General features: G+C 38.6%; 1 pseudogene; it reads right to left on the bottom strand.

Annotated features, from left to right (window-relative positions):
• Positions 1–1,431: 1,431 nt before the first annotated feature.
• LOC124776188 overlaps positions 1,432–22,092 on the bottom strand; it is a 55,252-nt pseudogene continuing 34,591 nt past the window's right edge.

Raw genomic sequence — 22,092 nt, 5'->3', positions numbered from 1 at the left:
ACTGTTCGCCACACCCAAGCCTACAGCCACCAGATAAGATTTTTTTCTATTTTTACCTTTGTACAGCATAAACCATTAATATAAACTGTGTTTTAATAATCATTCTTGAACTTTACGGAAACTGGCTCACCCTGTCATTTCATCCTAATCATACATCTGTATAGGGTTCCTTCCTGGTGTTTGATTAATCCGAGTGTCCTGTTTTACAGACTTATGAAGTGCCAAGTTAATATAAAGAGGCACCATTTAAATTGCTTTAGTGTAAATAATAAAAATGTTTTCTTAACTATTGCAAAGTGTTATCATTTGCTTACATAAAATTCAGTCAGAGTGAAGTGCCAAGTTAAAATAAAGAGGCACCATTTATATTGCTTTAGCATAAATAATAAAAATGTTTTCTTAACTATACCAAAGTGTTATAGTTTGCTAACATAAAATTCAATCAGAGTGAAGCCAAGTTACTAGAACCTGTTAGATGGCTATACAGAATTAATTCAAAGAATAATAGCTTTTGAAAGTAAGTTCCACCAAGAAAGAGGTTTTCTTTAAGTGAAATGTTCAGTTAAAAAGTGTGTGCTTTAGTGTCTAAGTATTTAAATTTCTTGATTATGGAAAGTGCTTTTCTAAAGGTTGTCCCCCCCACCCCGGCTAATTTTTTTTACCTTCCTTGAAGTTATGTACTGGGCTTTTTCTTTTTTAAAAACATAATATATAAAGATGTAGCCCAAAATTGTTTAAGTGGGGTAATTTACTTGAAGAGCCAAACTAAACAGTAGCAAGAAGGTAGGCAAAATTCACATTTCTGCTTCTCCAATACTTCACTATTTCATTGCCAGGATAGGTTGGTGACCATTAAGTACATGTTTTAAACCACTAAATGAACTTGGAAATGAGTTGTCCTAGCTTCAGTATATTATTATTCATACTGTGTTTCTATCTAGCCACTGGGTAAGATCTTAGGAAAAGAAGTGAATAGTCCAATTTACTTATCCATTAGACGCAACACACGGTAAATCCAGTAAGAAGGATAACTCTATTGATTATCTTTTCCTATAAACAGGACTATCCTTCCATAGTGTATTTTATTTGGAAACTAAACTAAATTTTAGTAAGAGGGTTATACGTGGCATCATAGAGACAGGGTTTCTGTTATTTACGTAAAAGCATACTAATATCATAATGTTAGTGTTATAAGGTCCTATTAATGTGTGGTCATGACATTTGTTAAATGTCTCACCACATTCCTATTGAAACTATTTACTCTTCTTGTAAATAACACCTATGACAATTTTATACAAATGTCCACTAAGACTTTGCTCGTCAACTTTCATTTAGGTAACAGCGATCTTTTAGATGTATTTAAATCAGTACTGTTAAGAAATACTGACTAGCTTTATTTTCAAGAATCTCAAGTTTAAGTTATACATACTGTTATCCTCCAATAAGAATCATTGGCCGATTCTTCATCTTTGACAGGTTCATCATGCCTGCAATGCAAAACATTATCTTTTGTATTAACAGATCAAATCCAACTTTTTAAATTTAATAAATGCTTATACAAACATAAAGTTTCTTCAAAAAATGTATTTCTGACAACTTCCTGTCACAGATAATTTTCACTGAATGTTGCAACCCAGTTATATTGCTGATGAGAAGCAAATGTTGATCTTTTCCCTCTCTTCCTTCACCATCTCCTGTTTTGTTCACCTTGACATATTTCTGCCAAAAAGACTACCCCAATGGATCCACTGCTTATATATAACACACAGTAAATTCAGTGCAAATATTTCCTTAACACAGGATGTGCATTGACGAGCTTGAATTAATCAGAAAAATATAAACAGATACTAACCATTCCACAGCTCTTACAAAATACTTGCATTAAGTAATCATCAAAGCTACTTTTTGTACAGCAAGAGGACTAACAGTCAAAATGGTGCTACATGCTACAGGCAGTGCAATACAATTTATTTTACTCATTGCTACAGCAATAAATGTACTTATAAAAATATTCAGACTTAGACTATAATCAAATACAGAGAGAGAAAATATTCTAACTAAAGAGATATAGCAGCCATAGGCAGAAACAAATAAAAAAACTGATACTAATCTTAGCTTTGAGGACCAAAAGTTTATTCATCTGGAAAATGTAAAAAGAGAAATGAGACTGTTCAAGAATTAAGGACAAAAATTCAGGACCTTGAGTCAAGGAAGATGTATGGTTAAATGAATGAAAAAACTAGACTGGACATGATGAAATTCATTTGCGAAATAGCAGCAGATGATGTAATTTTAAATGCTGAGAAATAAGATCTCTTCAAGAGGAGCCACCAAAAGGTCAAATAAGTGAAGAACAAGCTGAAAATATCGGTAAATGGGTTAAAATGGCGGCAAATAGATAAAGGTAACAGAAAGAAAGTGCTGAAGAACAGGCAACCAAACAACAACAACAACAACAACAACAATAATAACAGCACATTGTAGCAATATATAATAGCAGTCCCACAACATCTGGAGGAAGATTTTCCACTAACAGAGCAATAAATTCATGAAGCCATCAAATCATTCCAAAACTTCAAAGCAACAAATGAAGACTCTACTGCAGCAAAATTATTGACATAGTCAGAACACACAAATGATCTACAACTGCTGTTTGAGAACATTTGGAAAGCTGAAGAGATTATGGAAAGCATTAATCCACAGCTATGAAAAAAAGGGGACACACAAAATGTCAACATTTGCAGAGATGCCTCACTTCTGCCAGTGGTATACAAAATATTATCAAAAATTCTCTGGACAGAGTTGTAGAAACTTTAGACAAATAACTGGGAGAATCTCAAGGAGCTCTAGAAAGGGAAGACCCTGCACAGAACAGATGTTTATTAGAAAATCGATAATTCTCCACATACTGTTAATCACCAAACCTATAATAGTATCACGTATTGGTTTCAAGAAAACATTTGATTTGATAGGCAAAGAAATTATAGGTAAAATCATCAAAGAATTTTGTGTTAAAGCAAACATAATCCTCAAAACACTAGCAAATAGGATGACTGAAGCTAAATTTATGGGAGAAGTATCTCAACCATTTGAAATAAAAACTGGTGTTAGACAAGGGGACAAGGAGACCTTTACTGTAACACTGCATTCTAGAAAGAATAGAAAATATCTGGAATTTGGAGAAAAAAAAATCACAAAATTGAACCAATAATTTTAGGACGAAAAACAAATGGAATTAAGGTAAACTGCCTGGCTTCTGCAGATGATTCTGATATACTTTCAAAAAATCTGACAGACAGTTATTGAAAGAAATCTTTTGGAAGAAGTAGCAAAGAGAGCTGGTCCCAAAATTTCAGCCAAAAAACCAACATTGATGACAATTTCAAACAATGCATCAACATTCTTAGAAAAACAAAAATGTAAAATAGCATTAGTAAGTAAATTTAAATATATTGGACAAACTGTACAACAAAATGGACTAGAAGAATTAACAGTAGATGCAAGAGTCAGCAAACTGGAGAGAGCAAATCGTTTGACAAAGGATATTTACAACAAGAAATGTACAACTAAAAAAACAAAACTAAAACACTATCCCACAGTGGTATGACCAGGATGTTTATATGGATGTGGATGCCTAATGATGAACTATAAGCTGGACAGAACAGAGGTTCCTCAAAGGAGCATTATTAGAACATAATGGTTGCAATACAAGCTACAGATGGCTGGAAAATGAGAAGTAATGAGGAGATCTACAAAAATTTTGAGAAAATATCAGAAGTAATGGCTAACAGAAGATCAATCTTTTTTTAGAGACCTCTACTGAATGAGTAGTTCTGGAAGAAGGAATCAATGATAGCATGGATTACAGAAATAAGAAAGAAACAACATCAAACAATCAGAAATAATAGAAAGAAACCTTTTTACAGATAAAATACTGAATTTAAAAGGATCATCACCTCTCCAAGATCAAAATTAATTTCATCCCTCTCAATAAGTCCGTGAAAACCGGAAATAAAATTCATAAATATGATATTGCGAAGCTCAAAATCAATCAAAACATATTGGAACAATGCCACCAGTAAGTGACAGTTGAATCCCATAAATGGGCAGACATTGCCTCCATGATCCAACAAGCAGCTAATACTACAATCCTGACAGCTAAAAAGAGGAATCATACATGGTGGAATGAGGTTTGTGGTGAGGTGGTGGCCCAAACAGCAAGTGCATGGAAAAAGTGGAACTCTACCAGGAGACCTGATGATTTTGATGTATTCCATGAAGTTCGAAAATATGCAGCCAGAACTCTACGAAGGGCTAAGCAATTGCAGAGAAACAGCAGTTAGAACAGATCGATCAGCGTTTCCAGATAAACAATGTCAGAGACTTCTATCAGACGTTCAAATCGAATTTGAAAGGATACCAAGCCCCTAGTTTTTGTTTTAGAGACGAAAATGGAAAGCTCAGTGTTGTGTACATAGTTCCGCGTATTCAGCGCGTACACAAATTTCCCACTAGAGTGCGCCCCGCTAAGCACAACAGCGTAGGCGCAGCGCTCGTCCATCTCCGCACTACGAGATGGCGCTGCCATAGAGACGGACCAAATTCTGCTTCCACTAATCCACGTATTAATATGTAACGCAGCCAATGAGATTGCTGCAAACATAGAACACTTTCTCCTCGCGCATCACACTCGCACAGTGATACATGAACGTGCGAGGTATTATAACAAGTGTTAAGACCTTCGATCAGTCAGTCTGCATTTGTCTGCACCAGTCTGTACCAGTCTGCATTAGTCTGTACCAGTCTGCATTAGTCTGTACCAGTCTGTACGAGTTCTACAATTGTCTGTACCAGTCCATAGTCAAGATTCAGTCTGCGCCTAATAAGATTACCATTTTCCTGTACATAGCCATGAAGATAAATGTATAGGCACTTTTGTCAAGTATCCGAGATATATGTGAGAATAAGATTAATGTACCAATACCAAAGGAACTTCAGATTGTCAATTGTAAATAGCATCCAGAATCAAGTTAAGTAATTTTTATATTTGTTATTATTTTAACAAATGTATGTGAAAATTAATCAAGTTCTGTTTAAAGTTGGTCACCGTCAATCTGCTACTCTAAGCGTGCAAGTGGCATTTCTATCGTCTGACCTAATGGCAGAAGATAAACACGCCATGATAAGACCACGAGACATATTGCTGACACTCGCTTACTTCGTTAGAGCAACAAGTCAAATAATCTGATGGTGTGTGTACTGAAGGTCTTACAGTACGCACACCACACTCGGCCTGACCAACAAAGAAAACTGCAAGATAATGTCTCGTTACTTTGAAAACCTACTTAATTGTGATGAACCGAAAGAAAGATTCCCTGTATGTGCCCCAATCCACAAACTACCCCTCATCTCCATCTAGTAAAGAGGAGACCAAAGATATCATCAACAACTTTAAGAATAATAAGGCAGCTGGAGAGGATTCAATAGTGGTGGAACTACTGAAGCTGGCAAATAATGAAACTCTAGATATACTAGTCCAACTTTTTGAGGAGATCTGGAGAGCTAGGACGATACCAACTGAATGGCAGTCAGCTTTAATCCATCGTCTACACAAAAAAGGTGATAAATAGAATGTCAATAACTATAGGGGTACCTCATTAGTATCTATTCCATATAAGATTCTCTCCAAAGTGATACAGAATAGAATAGAAGATCATTGTAACCAACTGACTGGGGACTATCAAGCTGGTTTCCGAAAGGGCGATTCTTGCGCAGAACAGATCTTTAACCTGAAGAACATCATCAGGTACAAAAAAAATTGGAAGAAATAACTATGTGGTCTTGTTTGTTGATTTATAGAAAGTATATGACTCCATCGACTGACAGGCATTAATGAATATTTTGGAAAAGTTTGAGGTGGATAATACATCAAGAAAGCTGATCAAACAAACTCTTGCTAACACAGTGTCAAAAATTAAATTTATGGGTGAGGTATCTGAACCCTTTACAATCAGAACAGACATAAGACGAGGAGATGGACTATCCCTCTCCTTTTCAATTGTGTCTTGGAAAAGGTCATTCGAGAGTGGAGAAAGTTATTAGCCCAAGAAGAAACAAATGAAGAGTGGTTCAGACTTGGTCCTAAGAACAAAGGGGTGTGCATTGACTGCTTAGATTTTGCGGCTGACCTGGCCATTTTTGCTAACAACATAGAGTCAGCAGTCAACAAGATAAATAGGCTGTCAGAAATTGCTGAAAAAAGTTAGACTCCAGATCTCTATTCAAAAGACAAAATATATGACGAACATCTGTGACGGACCTGAATGGATGATAACCAACCTGGGAAAAAATCGGATGAGTTAAGAATTTCAGGTATCTCGGTGAAGTCATCCACCAGGAGAATGGATTAAAAGAAGAAGCAACTGTCGGGATGAGGAAGTTAGACCAAGCATACCAACTGACAAAGAATACTTATAACAAAAAGTCTATGAGTATATGGGCCAAGTTCCAACATTATAATACAGTTGTAAAACCTGAGGGCTTATAAGCATCCAAAACTTTGACCACGAATAGACAAGGTCAAGCTGAGCGGCTGGAAAAGCGTGAGTGTAGGATATTAAGGAAAATCCTAAGGTAATAGATGGGTCGATGGACAATGGCGAATGAGAGCAATGAGGACTCGTGCAGCAAGACAGAACCTATCACAGCATCCATTACGAAGAAATGATTGTTATTTTATGGTCATCTCATGAAAATGACGGTGATCGACTAACAAAAAGAATATGGAGTTTCATCCTATCTAAGAAAACGAGGCCGAGATGGTTCAAAGAATGTGAAAAAGATCTTAAGCAGATTGGTATCTCAGAGAGAAATTCCTGAAAGGAACAAATTTAGAAGATTGGTGACCAACTACCAAGGTTTTAACATGGCATCAACATCCGAAAGACAGTGAGGACCATTATCTGAAGGGCATAAAAAGGCACTTCTTGGAGGGGCTCAGAAGATACTGGCAGGAAGTCAAAGCTGGAGCAAGAACAAGACCTGGACACTAGAGTGAAGTCGGTTGTTACCACGCAGTCCGTAAAGACTCACCTCGATAAAAAAAATAAATAAATAAAAATAAAAGGCTTTCGATGCAGAAGAAATAGGGGATTGAGAACAACACGAATAGAATAAAGGGGGAAAAACATGAGGAGGAGATGGACGAGTACTGGAAAAACAGGAGACGACAAGGGAAGAAGAAGAAGTGAAGTTATTACATGACGAGAGATGGTGATTGGATTTGATTTGATTCAGTTTTCGTTACATACACCGAAAAAATGAGATGGTGTGGAACATGTCAGAATGTATAACACAAAACATTTTAATATAATGAATACTACCCTGATCATTTGTCACGAGATTGTCAAAATAGGTGAATACAGTACAGTAAACTGGAAAAGCTAATATTTACAGAATTAATACACTGTCAGAATGAAACATTGTTATGCACTATTAATAAATTTATCATACACAAAATACCTAATATTGTCTGTTGCAACCAAGTGCTGTCAAAACTTAAATCTAACATATTTTTACTTAAGCTGGCCTAACAGTCTCTGTTAGGTTAGTCATCTATAGAGTAGAAGGCATTGCCTATCAAAAAGTCATTCAAACTCTGTTTAAACTGTGCTTTATCTGAAACCAAGTTTTTAATGGTTGCTGGTAATTTATTGAAAATGTGTGTTCCTGAATATTGGACCCCCTTTTGGACCAACACAAGTGATTTTAGGTCTTTATGTAGATTGTTCTTATTCCTAGTATTGATAATATGTATTGAGCTATTTGTTGGAAATATAGATATATAACTTGCAACAAATTTCATTAAGGAGTAAGTATACTGAGAAGCAATGGTTGGAATTCAAAGTTCCTCGAATAGGTTCTACACGATGTTCTTCAAAGACTGGTCCCAGATACTCCATTGCACCATTCACCGAACCTGATAACCCCGAGCCGTCAGTAACAAAAATTAAGTCTTGCTCAAGAGATTTACAACACTACATGCACTTGTTACCAAAGTCTCATTTACTTTTAGAGCTATCTGTGCCACTTCCTTTTTGGCCCCACTTCTCTCTGTCTTCACTATATCCCATACAGTTCTTATTTTGTTGCCCGATACAATTATCTTTTTCTCTTAATAAAGCTACTTCGATTTCTGGATTACTTGATTCAACATTTTGCAGTATTCTTTGTAATGCATTACAATGCTAATATCAGAAATGTTCCTAGATAGTAGATACAGTCTCCTTTTTGCCCCACATGATATCTTTATTCCTTGTGTAATCCATGGTTTATCTTTTGACTTCTGTGTGATTTGAGTTACCTTTAGGGGAAAACAATTTTCAAAAGAGGAGGTAACTTTATTAATAAATGCTTTCTATTTTCCATTTGAGTCATGTAAACATCTCTCCAGTTCATGTCTTTGAGCAATTTCCTGAATTCCTCAATTATCCTCCTGTACTCAGATTTAATATTTTTTTATCCTGACAAGTTTCAACATTTAACACAAGATGCTGCACGTCGTGATCAGATAGTCCATTTACTATTGGTTTTGTGATATGACTTTTTTCCCCTAGATTTGTTCATAAAGATATTATCAATAGCAGTCTCAGAGCATTTACATATCCTAGCTGCAAAGTTCACAATAGGAACTAAATTGAATGATAGTGTTAAAAACACCAGCAACCACTATTTCCTCTTCTTCTTTTTTTTTTACAGAAGCCATTCCTTTCGGTTTGTGAAATGAAGCACTGCCTAGTTCCAAAACACAGGACTACTATGACAAGGTGAAATGTTCTCAGAGTGCTACATGTATGATAGTAAATGTAAGTAATCAGCACTATAGTTGTTTTCTGAGTAGTTATGCTGTGTGTGTTTCATTCAATCAGATGAAATGGAATAAAATCATCAATTTATTTATTTGGGCTCTTTATCACCAAGATACATTCAATGTTGGTTGAGGTTTATCTTTTGAATTCACTCCAGTGTAGATTGTCAAAATTTTATCAGTTGTCAAAGTACTTGTAACACAGTTTCCGAATTTACTGCCATCCAGGAAAGTCTCGCACTCAAATTATTCTCAGCGACTGAGAGCTGGCTGAAACCCAGAGTAGAAAGCTCTGACATATTTAGTGATTAATGGAATATATATCGGAAAGGCAGGTTAGACACTGTAGGAGAGGGAGTGTCCATTGTCTCTATTGAGGTCAAAGCTGATTGTGACAGTGAAGTATAACAAGTCTATGTGAAATCACGTTAATTAATGGATGTTTTAATCAGCCACCCGGTTCTGCTATGACAGTTTTGGAGCCATTCAAAGAAAGTCTACAGACAGTAGCACGTAAATACTTAGATCATGCAATACTAGTTGCAGGTGAATTTAGCCTACTGAGTATAGATGGTAGCCTATGGCTTCATTGCAGGGGGTGCAGTCAATCTTGTGAAGCACTTTTGAATGTGGTTTTCGAAAATTGTCTTGAGCACCTAGTTTGGCACGCCACATGCAATGGAAATATCTTAGACCTTGTAATTACAAACAGGCCAGATATCATCAATGACTTCAGCATAGAGATGGGGATTAATAATCATGATAACATCATAACAACTAAGGTTACAAAAATTAATAAATCAGTCAAGAAGGCTAGGAAAATGTTCATGCCAGAAAGAGCAGATAAGCAGATGTTAGCATCTCACTTAGACAGAACTGACATCACTTATTTCCATTAAGATGGACGTAGAGAGATTATGGTCAAAGCTTAAACAGATCGTGAATTGCACTCTCAACAAGTCTGTACCTAGTAAACGAATTAAGGATACAAAAGAGGCACTGTGGTTTAACAATGAAATTCGGAAAATACTGAGGAAGGAAAAGCTACTGCACTCTTGGTTCAAAAGAGAATGCCAAATGGCAACAAGGAAAGGTTACTACCACTGTCATACCTCAGCAAAAGATCTGGCTGAGCAGCAGGGGAAATTATTGTCCTATGTAAAATCACTAAGTGAGTCAAAGGTTTCCATCAAGTCACTTGACCAGTCTGGTGTGGCAGTAGGAGATAAATGTTTTAAATTTTGCATTTAAGAAATCATTCATGCAAGAGAATCATATAAACATACCGTCATTTGACAATAGCACAAAGACACCTAACAACAATCACCACAAGAGGCCAGCGCTAGCACAAGTTGTTCACATGATATTCGTTGGACTGTTACCTGTAAACACGTACCATGTCAGTGCTCTTGGAAGAGAGCTGTGGCAGTGACACGGCTCTGTTGTTGTTCCTGTGTAGTGATCTGCAAAGATGGGGGGGGGGGGGGGGGGGGTCGAGATTCAAGCAGTGATTAAGTACTTCATAAAGAAAGGTATGAAAGCGAACGACATTCATGCCGATTTCCAGAATACACCAGGGGACTCTGCTCCTTTGTCTTCAACTGTTGCCAAGTGGATAAATCAATTTAAATTTGGTCAGGAGAGCTTAGATGATGATCATCCATGAATAGGTCAGCCAAGATGTGTCACTACTCTAGAAATCATTGCAAAAGTGCGCATAATGATCAAGGAGGATCACCAATTTAGAGTGCATTAAATTGCTCTCGCTTGCCAGATGTCATCTGAAAGGTACTCACAAGATGGGTGCCGCGACTCTTTACGCTGGGTCATAAACGCATAAGAATGGACGTATCACAACAATGTTTGGCCTGTTTTAGGAGAAACAAACAAGATCTTTTGTGCTGGTTTGTGACCACGAGGAAACTTTGGTTTACTACTATACCCCAGAGACAAAGCAACAATCAAAGCAGTGGAAACATGCTGAATCTCCTCCGCCAAACTCCTTCAGCGGGGAAGGACATGGCGTCAGTGTTCTGGGATGCACCACCAAATTCCTTCAGCGGGGAAGATCATGGCATCAGTGTTCTGGGATGAGAAGGGGATTCTGTTTGTACATTATCTCCCCACTGGGCAAACAATTACTGGAGAGTACTATGCTAACCTTCTGGACAAATTGCAACAAAAGATATGCAAAAAAGGCCAGGTTTAATAAGGAAGAACGTCATCTAGCATCAAGCCAATGCACGCTCGCACGCATGTGCCATCACCATGGTAAAATTACACAAACTAAGGTATGAATTGTTGCCACACGTGCCTCTTCCCTAAACTGAAAATTTTTCTTTGTGGATGAAGATTCACTTGAATGAAGAATTGATAGCCTGAGTTGACAACTATTTTGCAGGCCTGGAGGAAAATCATTGTCGAGATGGGATCAAGGTATTGGAACACTGTTGGACCAAGTGAATTAATCTACAAGCAGGGCACATTGAAAAACAACAAAGTTTCAGTGACTAAGTACTTTTTTTCTATTCTGTTTCAAGAACTTTTCAAACCACCCTCGTAAGCATCCCTGACACCTGAAATAATTAAAAACAAATAAGTCGCCAGTTGCAGATGGAATCTCAATTTGGTTTTACGAAGAGTGCTATATGGCACTGGACCCTTACTTAGCTTGTATTTATTGTGAATCTCTCACCCAGCTGAAAGACCTAAGCAACTGGGGACAAAATACAGAGGCGTCTCCTGCATATACGAAGGGCGAAAGAACAGACCTGTGAAATTACAGACCAATACCTGTAACATCAGTTTGCTGCAGAATTCTTGAACATATTCTGGGTTTGAATCTAATCAGTTTCATAGAGACCAATAAGTTTATGTCCACAAATCAGTACAAAGCATCGCTCATGGGCAACTCAGCATGCCCTTTTGTCATACGACGTCTGTTCAAAAAATTCCAGAACTTTGTCCACAAAATTTTCTATGCTTCTCTTTTAGTTACTATGGATTGTCTCCTTCGAAATACTCTCCTCCAGAATTGATACACTGCTCCCAATATCATTTCCACTTCCAGGAGCAGTCTTGACACACCTCTTGCTGGGTCACATAAAGTGCCGTCTGCGAATTTTCTTCTATCTCATCTACCATTGGAAACTTCATCCTTCTCAACTTTGGAAATAAAAAGAAGTCTGCAGGGGTCATACTATTCTCGCAAGGAACATCTCATTCTCATTCTCATTTGTGAGATCCAAAAAGTTTTTTTGGTCTTGACTCATGAGCCGTGGAATGAACTTGGCGGCAACACAATGCATTCCAAGATGCTGTGTCATTTCATAACATGATCCAATTGAAATGTTACATTCTTCTACAATCTCTCGGACAGTGAATCTTCGACTGGCACACACAATTTCGTTGACGTTCCTGACACAAGCATCATCAGGGGACATCTAAGAGCGTCCTGAACAAGGATCATTTTTGACTTTTGTAAAGCCATTTTTAAAACGTGTGAATAATATGTAACACCGAGTATGGCTTAAGCACTCATCGCTATAGGCTCCCTGCATCATTGTGATGGCAAAGTTAGAGGAGCAATGCATCTGCATTAAATTTTGCGTGAAACTCAAGAAAACCTTTACAGAGACTGTAAAGGTTTTCTTGAGTTTCACGCAAAATTTAATGCAGATGCATTGCTCCTCTAACTTTGCCATCACAAAATTCACAAACCCAGATTCCATATTTCTTGATTTCCGAGAAGCATTTGACATAGTGCCTCACTGCAGACTTATAACAAAGGTACAAGCAAATGGAATAGGTTCCCAGACATGTGAGTGGCTCAAAGACTTCTGAAGTAATAGAACCCACTACATTTTCCCGACGGTGAGTGTCCATCAGTGACTAGGGTATCATTAGGATCGTTCCAGGGATGTGTGATAGGAACGCTATTACTCATATTTTCTATGTGCATAACTGATCTGATGGACAAAGTGGACAGTAATCTGTGGTTGTTTGCTGATGATGTTGTGGTGTATGGAAGGTGTCATCGTTGAGTGATTTAGGAGGATAAAAGATGACTTGGACAAAGTTCCCAGTTGGTGTGATAAATGACAGCTAACCCTAAATGTAGAAAAATATAAGTTACTGCAGATGAGTTGGAAAAACAAATCCATAATGCCAGAATCCAGCATTAGTAGTGTCACGAATGAAGAAGTCACATTGTTTCAATATCTGGACATAACATTGCGATGTGATATGAAATGGAACAAACTTGTGAGGGTCATGGTAGGGAAGGTGAATAATCATCTTTCGTTTGTTGCGTGGATTTTACTACAGTGTGGCTCAGCTGTGATGGACATCACATATAGGATGCTAGTGTGATCTCTTCTTGAGTTCAGTTTGAGTGTCTGGGATCCACAAGGGGTCGAATTAAAGCAGACATTGAGGTAATTCAGAGGCAGGATACTAGATTTGTTAACAGTAGGTTGAAACAACAACATACAAGTATTATGGAGATGTTTCTGGAACTCAAATGGGAATCCCTGGAGGGATTTTGAGGAACACTGTGCTGACTGCAGAACAATTCTGCTTGCACCAACATACATTATGCATAAGGACCACGAAGATAATAGACGACAAATTAGGACTCATAGAGAGGCATATAGACATTCACTTTTTCCTCACTCGATTGGCAGATGGAACGGGAAAGGAACTGACTACAGTCGAATTAAAATTACTTGATAGTTGGCACTTCAAACGCCAATAAGAGTAGTCAGCGTCACACTTGAACTGTCTGCTGTTGCCAAACTCCACCAAAATTGGCCAGTCACTTCCAATTCCTGGTTCAGCATTCTTTCTTGATGTATTTGTATCCCGAATTATGAGCCCGACACTTTTATTATGTATTTCATGACACGCGATAACTACACCAAAAACAACACACATTAACAATGCTAATGAAAGACACACATTTCATTCATAGCACTAACCAAACACTACCAAATAACTCAGCACAAGGTGTAATTCAGTATCATACATATAGTTATCATATTCACAGAGATCATCTTACATTAGATAAGCTTTTCACTACACTGCGTGAAACTGAAATTTTTAAGGTTGCAATTCATAGTTGCAACTGGGTCACTACATTCACATATATAAATACTTCATGCAGTGCTGTGGCATAGCACAATGGTTGGCAGATTAATCTAATGTGTAGCATGTCGTAGGTTTGAATCTCATCAATGCAGCAAAATTTTTATTTCTAAATCTAACCAAAAGAGTGTGATTATTATTTTCATTCAATTAATTGCTTTAAATTTATATTTTTTTTTATTTTTAATAATTTGCTGCATCATTTTTCATCATTGTTTTGACTGTTCTATTTGGTCTTATTTTTCTTCCTGTCATTATTTCTTCATTTGGAATCTGTCTCAGTCATCTATAATCCACAACCAAGTGCCCACACGGACTGTTTGCTGGTTTCTAACATGGCAGCATGTGCAACGAGTGTAAGGATAGTTACAGGTAACAAATGACACGGAGAAATTTCAATTTGCTTTCAGCCCTGAAATTGAGTTTTTGTTGTCTTGAGTTTACCCTTAAGGGTTAGCTTTAATCGCCATGAACAAAGCGATCATGATATTAGTACTGCTGCAGACTGTTGACCACAATTTTCTCGGCTGGGTTAGGACACAAGTTTACAGTCAGGGATACAAAACGGGTCGTCTTCCCCAGTTCAGTCACTGGTCACTTTAAATCAATAGTCGACAGAGTATCCAACATTTCTGACATACCTTGCACCAGCCACTAGAAAAATTGCTCTGTGTTAAACATTTAACATAATTTGTGAAGTGAGCCGCTTGTTTGTTGTCACCTGTAACCAAACGGTAGCTGGCAGCCAATGTGGCAACATTGTTGCAGCAAGTGATTGATGTCAACTATCAAGTAATTTTATTCAGACTATTGTAGTGAGACAGGGTACCTTCTGCCATGCACCATATGGTGGCTAGTGGAGTATGTATGTAGATGTGGAATCAGTCTTTCCTTCTCATCCCATCTGGAAAGTCACCCTTGATCTGCAGTTCTGGGTAACTTTCTCAAAATCTACCCTTTTTCCTATACCTATCCTTCACCCCTCTTCCTTCCACTTCAACCCTTCTGCCTGAAGAATGAGCTACTGGCTCTGAAAGCTTGCTTAATTATAATCTTCTTTTATGTGTGTGTTCTGCCACCACTTAGCAAGTAGATTGATTATCTATCCAATTCAATTATCATGTAATCAAAAGCTGCATTTAATACACCAAGTCTCTTTTACCAATCATTTTTAATATGTCCTACAGAATGTACTGTCTATCCTGTCCTTTTTTGAGATTACTGTTTTGTTGTACTTATCTACAGGCATCATCTTACTTATTAGGAGTCAGTTCCTTCATGTTGTTGTTGTTGTGGTCTTCAGTCCTGAGACTGGTTTGATACAGCTCTCCATGCTACTCTATCCTGTGCAAGCTTCTTCATCTCCCAGTACCTACTGCAACCTACATACTTCTGAATCTGCTTAGTGTATTCATCTCTTGGTCTCCCTCTACGATTTGTACCCTCCACGCTGCCCTCCAATGCTAAATTTGTGATCCCTTGATGCCTCAAAACATGTCCTACCAACCGATCTCTTCTTCTAGTCAAGTTGTAGAGCTGCATGTCCTCGGGAAAAATTACGGCTGTAGTTTCCCCTTGCTTTCAGCCGTTCGCAGTACCAGCACAGCAAGGCGTTTTGGTTAATGATACAAGGCCAGATCAGTCAATCATCCAGACTGTTGCCCCTGCAACTACTGAAAAGGCTGCTGCCCCTCTTCAGGAACCACATGTTTGTCTGGCCTCTCAACAGATACCCCTCTGTTGTGGTTGCACCTACAGTACGGCCATCTGTATCGCTGAGGCACGCAAGCCTCCCCACCAACGGTAAGGTCCATGGTTCATGGGGGGAGTTCCTTCATAGTCAACAGTTAAGGAATGGGTGGCTGAATTCATATGTGGCATATGTCTCTGTAAGATGACTCATGAACAACTTCCTAGAATTACAATCAAATATGAAAATGCTGAGAAAGAACACAGTGTGATATTGCAAGATCAGTAATTAAAAAGATGTGCAAAACAGTTGATGCCGTGGCCGTACCAGAAAGTGAGTGGCATGTCTGTTGAAGCCTGACTACAACCTAATGTGAAAAACAATTTGGGACAATCTGACACACAACTGATTCTATGCACCAATCTGTTCCCGTGGATGAGAGATGACTGAATTGAAACAGCAGTTGCACAAAAATAGCCAAGGTGACTTCATCGGAGAGAAAGAGTGCTCATTGTTTTCTACGATGCAAAAGGGATTTGTATTTTAGATTAGCTTGCAAGACTGAAACAATACCTCACAAATACTATGCAGTATTCTGACTCAACTGGATGAAAAAATATGGAGCCAAGACCCAGGGGGAAAAAAAAAGTTTATCGTCAGTGAAATGCATATGGTCACAAAGGCACTTTCACAATAGGAAAACTGGGAGTTTCAAGTGTGAAGTCTTCAAATATCTATTCCATTCTCCATTTTTTTCACATTCTGCCTTTAGCTTCTTCTTCTTTTCTTTTTGTATGAATGATTCACTTAAGACTACATGCGTCACACCTCAAAACCGTTTTGTGAGTCAACAACTGGATATGTTTTCACTGCTCTGTCTCTTGTAACTCCGTTGGACATGGAGGTAGCAAATGAGGATGTAGGATGTCCATGACATACTGCTGTGCTGTCAGAGTGACCTGAAGTCATATCCGATGCTGCCCCACACGCCCTCTCCCTAGGTCGTTGTCATACTCACTGACAACTGTCATCGTGGGTCTTGCAGAATGTGACTCACTGCTGATCACATGACAGGTGCAGGCGTGAAAGGGTTACAATGTGCTCGGCGTACATTACAGCAATTCTCCCATGAGCTCGTCAGACACGGTCAACCGGAAGCTTGCTGACAAGCACGCCGTCCTTACGTTCCCAAGCAGTCCAACATGGGGCCACTACCACACCTGAATGTCTCACAAATCTGAATATTGCATAATTCAATCAGCCTGGCAAATGGAGACACACAATTAGGCCCCTTCAAATTTTGTTACGTGCTGATAATGCTGACTCACAGAAGTACAGGGCATCTGTGCCCTTCACAGGGATCACTCAACATCTTACACTCTTCACATCTCTTATAGCTCCTACCATTCACGGTAACAATCCGAGACACAAACAAAGCTAATGCAATCTGGTGGCCTTCGTATCCATTTCAGAGAGTTGCGACTCTCATAATTTACCACTGGTATGCACACTCGTGAAACTATGTTGCTTCAGGGACCTTCCCTTTTTTCTCTTCAAGCAGTTTAGTTCTTTGAATCCATTTTTCTTGTAGCTCAGAATAATTATTTTATTGTGTAGCAAACTTACAGACTAGCATTCTGGTCTGAGCTGTCGGAGTTGGCGGTCATGTGTGTGTGAGGTGTGCTTGCTTGTGTGAATGAATGGTGTGTATTTCTATTTCTTTTTCTGATGAAGGTTGTGGCCAAAAGCTTATGTGTAAGTGTCTTAACTGTGCGTGTCTGCATTTTAATGTGCCATCTTTATGGTAATTAGCACTCTATCTTTTCCTACACTGCTGATATTCCAACCTGGAGTTTCCATTGTTTGAACTTACGGTCTACTGTTTTATGTTGCAGTGCACTTCTACAAGTGTAATAATCAAATGTTGCCTTAGGAAAGAGTCACAATAACATCCATGTCTACCGTTTGCTATTTTTTACGAAATAGCATGTCACACTCGAAATTTAACTTAGCCAATGAAATAAGTTTGAAGATTTATTGTGTGTAAAAGACACGAGGGCCCACTGTGTGGGAAATGTGTGAAGTTCTGTGCAGAGATGGAGTTATCCACAGACGCGGTAAGTCTGGGGAGCTATACGGGTGTTAAAACATCGCCACCTGCTGGGATGAGGGGCCACTTACTCTGAGGTGGCGCTGTGCCAGCAACGAGCTCGACCCATTGATTAGCACCACAGATGACAATGAGCAACCAGCTGCTTCTCTGTGCAGAGATATAAAATTTATCGATTTTGGACGTCGGGTGACAATCTGTCACATGGAGAACAATGTTTACTCTGGCAATTTTAACACTAATCTAGTGTTCTGCAACATATTAATGTGAAATGTTGTCTATGATGTTGAGGAGTGTAAGTTAAACTGATATCTGAGAATTTGTTGTTTTTGTGGCACTATCTGGAAAATGGCCTCTCTTGCAGCTCCAAGCATAAATGTCAAGTGAAGAAGAATAATTAGCACAGCACACTGGAACCGAGTAGGGATCCGGTTTACTGCTCGGCCACTAAATTAGCATATCGTGAGTACACCAGAAGAGACGCTGTACACACTTGCATATACTACATACACAAGTACAAGCATCGATCAAGCTACTGTGAAACTGCACTCTGTGTGACTCATCACTACATCAGAATACTGTAAATGTGGTGATTCCAATTCCTTAAGGTCTCTTCCTGTTTGTTTTCAACAGTTGGATCTTATTTTTCAAGTATGTGGGAATCCAATGAGCTGCCGGTTTGGATACATTCTTTCTGTACGTCCCACAAGTTGGATTCTTTGGAGACACATTGTAACAAGAGTTTTTAGGAATTTGCCTGGAGATTTCACACTGGGTTCTGTGTATGTATTCCATCTTTTATTCTTGGACCTAAGATTTTTACTACAATTTTACATTCTTCTAATTCAGTTTGCTGTTTTCATGTCTTGTGTTGGACAAAGAGTCTCTCTCATGCATAAAGAAATTCTAATTTGATCACTGTTGTACAATGTTAGATTTTAGAGTTCCAGGAAAAATACTTTTAGTTAACTGAGAGACAGTTTGTATTTTCTGAAGTCTGGATTCTATGGCCTTCTTTTCATTATGATGTTCAGTGGTCTTTTTCACCTAACTATTTAAACTCTTTAACACCGAATACTATGTCATTGCCTATATAAGTTCACCCAGTGCCATTTTGGTATCAGCCAAGAATTTTTTCTCCAGGTGAAATTAGTAGTCCAATTTTCCTAGCTTGCTCCCTTAATATTTCAAATTGCTTTAGCACATCAGTGATGTTTTTGTCAATTAGTATTATGTCATCGGTACAGGTTACACAATATAATTCTATCATTAAGTTTACGTTCTAGTCAGTGTAATAGTGCACCTGCTCTTCTCCATTATCTTACAATTTTCTTAGGGGCATAGTTGAATAGCAATGTGATATGCCATCCCATTTTCATATTCTTATGTCTGTCTTAAATTACACTGCTTGAAAAAAAGTGAGACACTCAGAAGGTGGGGAGAAAACAAATTGAAACATAGCGAATTTAGAGCGTATGTGATGTTATTTCAGTGATAACAAAACAGAGTCAAATTTATACAGAACTTATCAGTTTGAGCCCACTTATCAATACAGCAATGCACCCTGTCTCGCCTGGACAGTGCGGGAGGGTGTCGTAAAGCTGCTGCATACCCTCCTGAGAAAGGTGATCCACAACTGTTGTAACTGGACATTGCAATCATGGATACAGGCAGTGGGATGGAGTTGACGTCCATGTTGGTTCCATAATGTTCTATTGGGGACAGATATGGGGATTTTGCTGGCCACAGGAGTATATCAACATCACGCAGACAATTTAAAGAGACACATACTACATGTGGACAAGCACTGGCCTGTTGAAAAATAGCACCACAATACTATTACACACTGCTGTACCATCAGAGTTCCCTCGGCCATTACAAGCCGTGACCTGAAGTCATACCCAATGGCTCCCCACACCATGGGACTGCTTTGTGACCCCCCCCCCCCCCCCAAATGTGGAAGAATGGGACCTCTCCCCATCTCCCCAGGTCACTGTCAAACTTCTCCACGATAGTCATTTGGAGCAGTGCAGGACCGGGACTCATTAGTGAACATAATGTGACGCCATTCATTAGCAGTCCGTACTTCTCGATCATGGCACCACTTCACATGCAGTCATTTGCTTGGGTGTTAATGGCAGCCTATGCGCAGGACGGCAATTCCACAGTCTGGCTGCTCCTAGCTGTATGACACAGCTTGTTGCAAGGAGTCTATTACAGTGAACTCCTGTTTATCCGAAATGATTGGGATGGTGGCCGGTTCCGATAACGAAAATTTAAGATAAATCAAAGTGCCCCTGTTTTCACATGTGAACACTCCAAATTGCATCAATATTGCGAAATACAATCGTAAAACGTGCGTAGGGTATGTAAAACGTTACTGATATGGTTGCAAATAACCCTGCACTTTTTTACTGGAAAAATTGTGTTGACATGTTAAAAAGGCACCAAACTATGATTGAAAACTCAAAGTTTTTAAATGCTGTATAACAAAGCTCGTTTATTTTGCATTCTTACAGAAAAAATCTCCCTTATTTGGCAGCAGGAAAAAACAGGAGTTTTAATTTTATTACCTACTCTTTTGAATAAAAAATAAACTACTGAACAAAATTATGAAACAAATCTAGAGATTACTCAAAGGAACGAAAAGTCTGTCTAGAGGAACTTTCAAGAAAATTAAAAAAAAAAAAACTTTTTAAGTTATGGACATGGACATTAGAGTTTATTTTCTGGTAACGAAGTCACAAATGTCTTTTTTTTTTTTGTTTTTTTGCTTGAGAAACTATTGCTGCAACAATACATCTCCAACGTTGAAATCAAACTATTTCAGGATAAATCGTCTCCTCCTGTTGGCTGATGTACTCCAGGGCAGTTTGGATCACTTCGTAACAGAATATGTGAGGAATATTTTTCTCTGATTCATCATCAGAAACATAGACTTCTGACACTTTATGATCGGTCACAATTTGGACGATTTCATCCTCAGGCACATGAAAAAATGCCATTTTCCATCCACTCTTCAATGTCTTCGAAGTGTGTGTCTTTACAACCAGCTTCTCCAGTAAATTCACCAAAATTATGTCAGCTTGAGTTTCGGTGTTGCCTCCTCCTTCCCACCACTTAGGTTGCCTTACGATCTAAGAGTTTTTTCCAAGACCTAACAAGAGGAAGTGGAGGAATTAGACTCCAAGCTTCAGCAATCAATGAATGACACTTAAAACATCGATTTTTTAAGAGCTTCCACAAAATCATCTGCAGCATCAATCACCTAGCATCTTGCGTCTGTAATGTTTTTCCATCGCCTCAAGAATACCTTGGTCCATCGGTTGACATAGAGATGTGACATTTTGTGGGAGAAATACAACTTTGATATCCCCATCTTGCAGATCACCTGGGTGATAAGGAGCATTGTCCACAAGAAGTAGCGCTTTTCGAGGAAGTCCATTTCCTTCCATGTAATTTACTACAGCTGGAACAAACTCTGCCTGGAACCACTCTCTGAAGATGGCACTGTTCATACATGCCTTAAGACTGATTCGTGTACCTGAGTGGCAAACTGGTTGGTTGGTGTCTAAATGCTCTTGGTGTTTTGGATTTGCCAGTTAAAGACACAGTTTATGATTGCCAGTGGCATTACTGCAAGCGAGGACAGTAAATCTTTCTTTGATTTTTTTGCATCCAGAAGCCATTTCTTCTTCTTTAGAGGCAAGTGTTTTCGTTGGCAGCATTTTGTAATTCAACCTAGTTTCATCACATTTGTAAAGTTGATTGCCAGTATAACCTCCTTTGTCAATGATTGTGTGCAGTTTCTTCTTAAAATCAGCGTAGCAGCTTAATCCCCAGATAATGATTTGGCACTGATGGCAATTTCATGAATGCCATGCCGCTTCTTGAAACGATCCTGCCGGCCATTACTTCCGAGGAATTCTTGCTTCTTTCCTTCAATCAGCTCATCAGCTCATTTTGACAAAGTAGAGGACCTGAAACTGACACACCTTTGGCTCTTATTTATTCGTGCCACAAAAATAATGCCTCTTCTAACTGAGGATGTGCACATTTTCTCATTGTTTTTCAAGATTTCACTGCGTTGCCCAATGCTTGGATGGAACAAAATTTTTCAATTCCTGATCGATTTTTCTTCCGATCAGTAATTGTACTCCTACTCTGCAGCAACTTCTGTGGGTGGTTCACCAGCTTTGATGTACTGACAACAAGTGGAAAGTGTTAGGCAGCGCACTCTAATTGTCAGTTTTGACAGGACTAGGTTGCGCTGCATAGAAC

This window comes from Schistocerca piceifrons, chromosome 2, assembly GCF_021461385.2.
Source record: "Schistocerca piceifrons isolate TAMUIC-IGC-003096 chromosome 2, iqSchPice1.1, whole genome shotgun sequence".
Classification (NCBI taxonomy): Eukaryota; Metazoa; Arthropoda; class Insecta; order Orthoptera; family Acrididae; genus Schistocerca; species Schistocerca piceifrons.
The sequence above is the reverse complement of the archived record's forward strand: the minus strand, read 5'-3'. Positions and strand labels throughout refer to the sequence as shown.